This window comes from Procambarus clarkii, unplaced genomic scaffold (assembly GCF_040958095.1).
Source record: "Procambarus clarkii isolate CNS0578487 unplaced genomic scaffold, FALCON_Pclarkii_2.0 HiC_scaffold_197, whole genome shotgun sequence".
Classification (NCBI taxonomy): Eukaryota; Metazoa; Arthropoda; class Malacostraca; order Decapoda; family Cambaridae; genus Procambarus; species Procambarus clarkii.
This window is the reverse complement of record NW_027189230.1, coordinates 57,039-66,777: the sequence shown is the minus strand read 5'-3', so window position 1 is coordinate 66,777 and position 9,739 is coordinate 57,039. Positions and strand designations below refer to the sequence as shown.

At 36.1% G+C, this 9,739-nt stretch overlaps 1 long non-coding RNA gene across 1 annotated transcript; it reads right to left on the bottom strand.

Annotated features, from left to right (window-relative positions):
* Positions 1-538: 538 nt before the first annotated feature.
* On the bottom strand, positions 539-8,097 carry LOC138361140 (uncharacterized). Its single transcript, XR_011226811.1, has 3 exons — positions 7,981-8,097; positions 5,093-5,209; positions 539-848 (listed from the first exon to the last, which is right to left on the bottom strand). It is a non-coding gene; the product is annotated as an uncharacterized lncRNA (long non-coding RNA).
* Positions 8,098-9,739: the final 1,642 nt, after the last annotated feature.

The following is a 9,739-nucleotide window of genomic DNA, read 5'->3' as shown; positions in this document are numbered from 1 at the left end:
ACGAACGCCAGCCAGAGAAGAGAGCGCTCCTAGCGATCAGCTAGCCTCCCTCATGTAGTGGTGCCGGAAGGAGCCTAATTGATCGTGCAGCTAAGCACATTAAAGATCTTCCCCTATGCAACGTATTGTTACTTTATGAATGATTAGAAAGTCTTAGTAAGCAAAGTTGGTGCCTATGTTATTATTTAATAATCAACCCCCAGCTCAGTCTTTAAATGCTCTTTGAGAAACAATAACAGTCCTACGTCTGGCAGGGAAGATACAAACAATTGCCATTCGAGATGCACCCAACTGTACTACTAGGAAGTTTAATAGCTCAAGTTTTGACCTCTGGTTTCCACTGGAGAACCCAGGGTCGTAACAGTAGGCATTCTTCCAAAGCCAGACACTGTACTATGTTCCTCGCCCTAACCTAGTCACTCAGTATTATTCACTCATTTATCTATGTCTTGTCTATTTATGTCTTAAAGGTTACAAGACGTGCATTAGTCAATACAATTGGTGCTTAAAATGTTAAGGATCTCTTGTGAAACACGGGTATTAATAAAAAAATTTATTATGTAAAATAAATAAAAAAGGCCCAAGGGCCATGAAGTAACAAGAATGCAAGGCCGGCACAAGCTGGTGTAAGTAGAGAAGACGGAAGATTCTTCATATTAAAAGACCCTGCTTCTCCAAGATGGCAGTCACACCCCCTGCTTGCCCTGGACAATCACCATATGGAGAAGGACTGTTTACTGTGAAGGGAAGTCCACAAATGCAATGCCAGCATGATTCAGTCTTGAAGGGTAAACGATGATGGCACCCTCACAGTAACACAAAAGCCGAGCAAGCCCAGTGAGGAAGACCTGTTGATGGGAAGGAGGAGAATCATTAGTCACAACAAAATCCACATAGAAACAAAGGAGAGAAAAAAAATAAAGTGGATGTCTTCTTTTTGTATAGACATAATAAATATTGCCATTTGGCTATGTATTTATATGATATATAATAGAATACAGCATAAAACAAAATAAGAGGGGTGATAGGAGAAGAAAAGATTAGTGTTCAGTGAGAATCCACAAGGTCTTCTCTGAATACTCTTTATTTTCTTCAAGGCTGTGAGTCCCTACAATTGCACCAGAGGTGGTACACACCCCTATTATTATTTAAACAGGTGAGTACACACACGGTGTTAGCAAACTTAGCCTCCAAACACACACACACATGGTATCAGCAAACTTAGCCTCCAAACACACACACACACACACACATGGTATCAGCAAACTTAGCCTCCAAACACACACACACACATGGTATCAGCAAACTTAGCCTCCAAACACACACACACACATGGTATCAGCAAGCTTAGCCTCCAAACACACACACACACATGGTATCAGCAAGCTTAGCCTCCAAATACACACATGGTATCATCAAGCTTAGCCTCTAAACACACACTCACACACACAAACGGTATCAGCAAGCTTAGCCTCCAAACACACACACACACATACATGGTATCAGCAAGCTTAGCCTCCAAACACAGACACACACATGGTATCAGCAAGCTTAGCCTCCAAACACACACACACATGGTATCAGCAAGCTTAGCCTCCAAACACACACACGCAGAAAATGGGGACATTGAAACAGTTGATAAACTTGATTTCAAGAGAGAGAGGTCACTATGGGGAACTTCAATTTTTTTTTAATAAGTAATTAGGCAGACTTGTTGCTAGACACGGAAGTAAATTAAATGTATGCCAAATTTTGCAAAATATACAATGAAGGCACACAAACATTCATACCAAAACAGAGATGCAGGGCCAGAAAACAGGATTGGTTCAACAGAAATTGAGAGAGGGCCACAGACCAAAAGACACAAAAATGGAATGAAAGACATTGAAAAACTACAAGCAGATGTCAACAAAGTTTTCGATTGGGCAGCAGAAAATAACATGATGTTTAACAGTGATAAATTTCAGGTATGGCAAAAATGAGGATCTGAAACATAATACAGGGTACAAAACACAATCGAATCTTCCCATAGTAGAAAAACAGCATGTCAAGGATTTGGGAATAATGATGTCCGACGATCTAATGTTTAGGGAGCATAACCAAGCAAATATTGCGTCAGCCAGAAAAATGATCGGATGGATTATGAGAACTTTCAAATCCAGGGATCCCATCACAATGGTTGTACTCTTCAAGTCACTTATGTTGTCCCGTCTCGAGTACTGCTCAGTATTCACTTCCCCCTTCAGAGCAGGAGAGATTGCTGAAATAGAGGGAATACAGAGAACATATACGGCACGCATAGACGAGATAAAACACCTAAATTATTGGGATCGTCTCAAAGCTCTCCAAATGTACTCTCTAGAAAGGAGACGAGAGAGATACCAAATAATATACACATGGAAGATACTGGAGGGCCAGGTCCCAAATCTACACAGTAAAATAACAACGTACTGGAGTGAACGATATGGAAAAAAATGCAAGATTGAACCAGTGAAGAGCAGAGGTGACACAGGCACAATCAGAGAGCACTGTATAAACATCAGAGGTCTGCGGTTGTTCAACGTCCTCCCAGAGACTATAAGAAATATTGCCGGAACAACCGTGGACATCTTCAGGAGAAAACTGGACTGTTTTCTAAGAGAAGTTCCGGATCATCCGGGCTGTGGTGGGTATGTGGCCCTGCGGGCCGCTCCAAGCAACAGCCTGGTGGACCAAACTCTCACAAGTCGAGCCTGGCCTCGGGCCGGGCTTGGGGAGTAGAAGAGCAGAACCCCATCAAGCAGGTATCAACATAGAAAGAAGCCAAACCCCCAATCATACCAGCGATACAAAGATGCGAGAAACAACTATACAGCAGTAAGGGGAGAGGCAGAAAGAAATTTTTAAAAAGGGATAATGGATAAATGTAAAACAGAACTGGGCCTATTCTACAAATTCATAAACAACAAATTGCAGGTAAAGGATAATATCCAGAGGTTGAAAATAGGAAACAGATTCACAGAAAATGATAATGCAATGTGTGAAACATTAAACCAAAAGTTCCAAAGTGTGTTTATACAAAATGAAATCTTAAGAGAACCAGACACAATAAGAATTTCTGAGAACATCATAGAGCATATAGAGGTGTCTAGAGATGAATTGGAAAATATGCTAAAGGAGCTAAGTAAGAACAAAGCAGTTGGTCCAGATGGAGTTTCACCATGGGTTCTGAGAGAATGTGCATCTGAGCTCAGCCTTTCACTTCACCTGATCTTTCAGGCATCCCTGTGTACAGGAGTCATAGCAAACATGTGGAAAAAGGATAACATAGTTCCAATCTACAAAAGTGGCAACAGGGAAGACCCCACCCCTCTCAGTTATAGACCTGAATCATTGACAAGTGTAACAGTGAAAAGATTGAAAAAAAATAATAAAAACTAAATGGGTAGAACACCTGGAGAGAAATTATATAATTTCGATCTTGGAAGATCCTGTGTATCGAATTTACTCAGTTTCTATGATTGAGCCACAGAGATTTTAAAGGAAAAAGGTAGTTGGGTCGACTGCATCTATCTAGACATAAAAAAGGCTTTCGACAGAGTTCCACATAAGAGGTTGTTCTGGAAACTAGAAAATTTTGAATGGGTGACAGGTAAGCTTCTAACATGGATGAAAAATTTTCTGACTGATAGAAAAATGAGGGCAGTAATCAGAGGCAATCGGACTGGAGAAGTGTCACAAGTGGAGAACCACAGTACATGCACCAGAAATGTTCATTGTCTACATAAATGATCTACCAGTAGGAATACAGAATTATATAAACATGTTTGCTGATGATGCTAAGATAATGGGATGGATAAGAAATTTAGATGATTGTCATGCCCTTCAAGAAAACCTGGACAAAATAAATATATGGAGCACCACTTGGCAAATGAAATTTAATGTGAATAAATGCCATGTTATGGAATGTGGAATAGAACATAGATCCCACACAACCTACAAATTATGTGAGAAATCTTTATATAATTCTGATAAAAGAAAGAGGTCTAGGGTTGATTCTAGATAGAAAACTATCACTTGAGGCCCACATAAAGAACGTTGTGTGAGGAGCCTATGCCACGCTTTCTAACTTCAGAATTTCGTTTAAATACATGGATGGCGAAATACTAAAGAAATTGTTCACGAGTTTTGTTCGGCCAAGGCTAGAATATGCAGCGGTTGTGTGGTGCCCATATCTTAAGAAGCACATCAACAAACTGGAAAAGGTGCAAAGACATGCTACTAAGTGGCTCCCAGAACTAAAGGGCAAGAGCTATGTGGAGAGGTCAGAGGCATTATATATGCCAAAACTAGAAGACAACAAAAAGAGGTGATAAAATCACTATGTACAAAATAGTAACAGGAATTGATAAAATCGATAGGGAAGATTTCCCGAGACCTGGAACTTCAAGAACAAAAGGTCATAGATTTAAACTAACTAAACAAAGATGCCAAAGAAATATAAAAAAATTTCCTTTCGCATACAGAGTGGTAGACGGTAGGAACAAGTTAAGTGAGAAGGTGGTGGCGGCCAAGACCGTCAGTAGTTTCAAAGCATTATGTGACAAAGAGTGCTGGGTAGACGGGACACCACGAGCGTAGCTCTAATCCTGTAACTACACTTAGGTAACTACATTTGGTGTCAGCAAGCTTACCGTCGAAACACACACAAACAGCCTGCCTATTATTCAAGGCCTTCTCTGAGTACTCTCTATTTTCTTCTCTGAGGCTATGGGTCCCTAATCTTGCACCAGAGGTGGTACAACTTTTAAGTTTTTATCTACTGCACTGAGCACCTGATTTTGGCAAAGACTTCTTAGTGCAATTGTCAAGGACATAGTTCTGGTATTTTTTTGTTTATAAATATTCAGGTATAGTTAATGTCAAAATGTTTCAAAACTCAACAATTTATATTTCAAAACAAAAAAAGTAATGAAAACATTACAAAACATTAAAATATAGCCTAATTAATTAATTAATAAAATAGCACAACTCTCAGAATGTCTAAAGGTGCTTTGAGCAATGAAGTAGTTAATTTTATATATATAATATTATATATATAATATATATTTACCTGTGACTACTGCTTAGCAAAAATTTGATCTCTGTGAAAATTGGTCTCGTCATTGCTAGGAGATATTTTAAGACCATGATTTGCTGTGGATGGCACTGTAGTCTTCAAGTCATCAATCTAAAAATAGAGGTAATCTTTTAAAATGTAAATTTTGTATAAAAAAAATTGCAAAAATAAATTGCAAGAATAATATGAAGTTATTATACAATTTTTTTTTAATTATTTAAATATTTGTGAGACATTATTAAGAAATGTATGAAGTACAGATTCTCTAAGACCTGATATGTATCTGCTTATGTTCCACCACATTACATTCAGGGCTGAAGAGAAAACACAGCCAGTAAGGTAATGATCACTTAGGATGGACTGGGATGCTACATGTAGGTGGGGGCTAAGCTGCGTGAGGCTAGGATGCCCAGCCTGCCTTGTCTAGGCTGGGCTGGGCTAGGCAACACTAGGAAGGAGTCAACAAATCTCTGGAGTGCCTTACTTTTCCTGATATCCTTAAAAAAGCAAGAATGATGCCATTTTATAAAGGAGGCGAGACAGCAGACATAAACAATTAAAGAAAAATATCAAATCTACTTATACTTTCAAAAATATTTGATTTTTTTTTTTACAAACATCTCTTCCTACTTTGTAAAATTCAACATGAATACAAACACACACACACATCCCTAGGAAGCAGCCCATAGCAGCTGTCTAACTCCCAGGTACTTATTTACTGTTAGGTGAACCAGATATAGAGAATAACCACAAAATGCTATCTTTATAAGAACTATCTTGTAAAGCCACTAGTACACGCAGCATTTCAGGCAGGATATATAAAATATTATATATATATATATATATATATATATATATATATATATATATATATATATATATATATATATATATATATATGAATACATGCATACGGGACAAAGAGCCAGAGCTCAACCACCGCAAGCACAACTAGGTGAGTACACACACACATACATATATATATATATATATATATATATATATATATATATATATATATATATATAAATATATATATATATATATATATATATATATATATATATATATATATATATATATATATATATATATATGAGTGTTAGACCATGGAGGAATGATTTTTTTTAATTTAATTTATATAAAAAATTATTCCTTCTGAAGATGTATTAATATATGAAAGTACTTAAGGAAATTCCTGTTTCAATTCTTCCTCCGTGGTCTGACACTGTCACATTTTTCATCAAGTGTTAATTTTTGTGATTTACACACACGTTGCATGTTTACACACACATTATTTATATTATATATATATATATATATATATATATATATATATATATATATATATATATATATATATATATATATATATATATGTCGTACCTAGTAGTCAGAACGCACTTTTCAGCCTACTATTCAAGGCCCGATTTGCCTAATAGGCCAAGTTTTCATGAATTAATTGTTTTTCGACTACCTAACCTACCTAACCTAACCTAACCTTACTTTTTTGGGTACCTAACCTAACCTAACCTATAATGATAGGTTAGGTTAGGTTAGGTAGGGTTGGTTAGGTTCGGTCATATATCTACGTTAATTTTAACCCTAATAAAAAAAATTGACCTCATACATAATGAAATGGGTAGCTTTATCATTTCATAAGAAAATAATTAGAGAAAATATATTAATTCAGGAAAACTTGGCTTATTAGGCAAATCGGGCCTTGCATAATAGGCTGAGAAGTGCGTTCTGGCTACTAGGTACGACATATATATATATATATATATATATATATATATATATATATATATATATATATATATATATATATATATATATATGCAATTGACGATCACAGAACACTGATCATTTTATGCGGAAAATCCACAGAGAAATATGAAATGAGGTGAACGTTTCGGCTTTGTTAAAGCCTTTGTCAACACCAGACTGACCTAACGCAACTGATCTAACTGATCCCGTGGTCAGTCTGGTGTTGACAAAGGCTTTAACAAAGCCGAAACGTTCACCTCATTTCATATTTTCTGTGGATTTTCCGCATATATATATATATATATATATATATATATATATATATATATATATATATATATATATATATATATATATATATATATATATATATATATATATGGAACCCTCAACCCTATAAGTGGAGGGTTCCTACATACTCAACCAGAGGTGGTACCCTCTATATATTAATAAAAAGGCAAGGCTATGCTAAATCTTGGCAGGGATTGGCTTGGCTAAGCTGGTCAGGGCTTGGCTAGGGTAGGAAGGACTGGTCATGTTTAAAAGCAAGGCAGGGTTAGGCTAGGCAAGACTAGGTAAGGGTATACTGGGATAGGCTTGGCTACGGTAGGCTAGGAAGAGGTAAACTAGGATAAGCAAGGCTGTGCAAGCACTATGCACAGCTAGAATGAACTATGCTAAGATGGTTTAAGCTGGGCTAGGTTAGGATAAGCTGAGTCATGCAGGGCCCCGATTGACCAGTGGAGTCTAATAGTTTAACCTTCTAGCTAGTTTGCTGACCTAAGAGTGTAAATGCCTAGCCCCTAACCTGAGATATATACAAGAGTTGTTACATTCTTGTACAGCCACTAGTACGAGTAGCGTTTCGGGCAGGTCCCTGGAATACGATCCCCGCCGCGAAGAATCGTTTTTTTTATCCAAGTACACATTTTACTGTTGCGTTAAACAGAGGCTACAGTTAAGGAATTGCGCCCAGTAAATCCTCCCCGGCCAGGATAGAACCCATGACATAGCGCTCGCGGAACGCCAGGCGAGTGTCCTACCACTACACCACCTGCTGCAATATTATTATAAAAGAAATATTACTTATTATAATCGTAAATACTAGATACCTGTTGTGTTGATTTAGGGGCGACGACGATCGTGGGATCGGATGCGAGCCACAGGTGGCCTACACCATGCTTTCTAAGGCGTCCCTCTCATAACAAAAACAAATCCGTGCATTCATACACAGAGATCCGGTGGTTATGCGAATACTTGCAATTCTTTTACTTAAAATAATAACAATTAGATTAATAATAATTAACATAATTTTTACTCAAGATTCATAAAAATCATCAATACTATTTTAAAAGAAGATTTATAAGACATCTAAAAACAGATATACAGACTTTGTGATATTTATTTCAACATTATATATTAATAGAATGTTGTAACTATTATTTTTAAATATTAGGTAGTTTCCAGCTACGTATATCGCATATAAACGTTGCAAAAAGATTTTAGACTGAATTAACACATTACACATTTATGGAGTAATTAACAACAAAACAATCTTTATTTTCATTGCAGAACATATATCAGCGCATACTAGTGACTCATACATTTAAAATAGTGTGATTTTTAAACAATTCGGTTGTAAACCCGCAGAACGGCCTACCCGCCAAAGACGTAACATAAGAAATGGTATATAATTCATTATTTTAAATTACATATATAATCATTAATAGTATTCGGCAGCTATCGAGGTTCTCCATAGGTAAATTCCTGTACTCTAACAAGATGCTAATTGCTGTTTAGCTGTTTAAATTCTTGGAAAATTGTAATGACCAGCGACATAAAATATGACAATGAAATAATAGCAGGTAACTGTAGGTGAACGAAAAATTAAATTCCAAATTGATTAGATGTTTTTCTAAATATAAAGATCGACCTGAAGGAAATTTATGAATTATGGACTAATTAAACAAAAAAATAGGTAATTTTACTTGAAGAACAGATACCAGAGAATAGTTAGTGAGTACATTTATATTGTATAATGGGAGAAAGCCCCTGGTAGCCGCGAATTAAAATAACCACCTACATTAATTGATAACTAGGAAATAGTATCTGGAAACTTTATCTGAACGAAAACACAATACCAATTTGTTTAGATGTTTTTCTTAATATAAAGATCAACAGTAAGGAATCTTATTCATTATGGACAAATTAACAAAAAAAAAAAACGATAATTTTCATTGAGGACCATATATTAGAGCATACTTAGTCACTTATATATTAAAAGTATTGTGTATTTTGAACCATTGGGGTTGTAAACAAACAGAACGGCCTACCCGAAAAGTCGTAACATAAAATGTTGCATATGTTTGCTAATTTATTATTTGATAAATGATTATTATTAATTTACGACAACTATAGAGGTTTCCCATTAGTTAAATTACTGTAGTCTGACTAAATGCTACTACAAAACATATATAAATCCTGGGAAAGTCACAATGACCAGCGACATTAAAGCATAGAGGGTTAAATAGTAACAGGCAACTGTCGGCGAACGAAAAATTCATTTCCAAATTTATTAGATGTTTTCCTAAATATAAAGATCGATAGGCTGGAATTTTCTGGATTATGGCCTAATTAAGGCAAAAATATATATATTTTTACTTGAAGAACAAATATCAGAGCATAGTCAGTGAGTTATAGAATAATAAGAGTGTGGTATTTCATTGTATAACAAGAGATAGTCCATGGAAGCGAAAATAGACGTAGTTTTACACAAAAAACCGTCCAAAAACAGCCGTAGAGTCAAACGGCAAATGTTGACGTTCTTTTTAAGAGGACAGGTTGAACCACGACCTGCAGCCATACTCCACT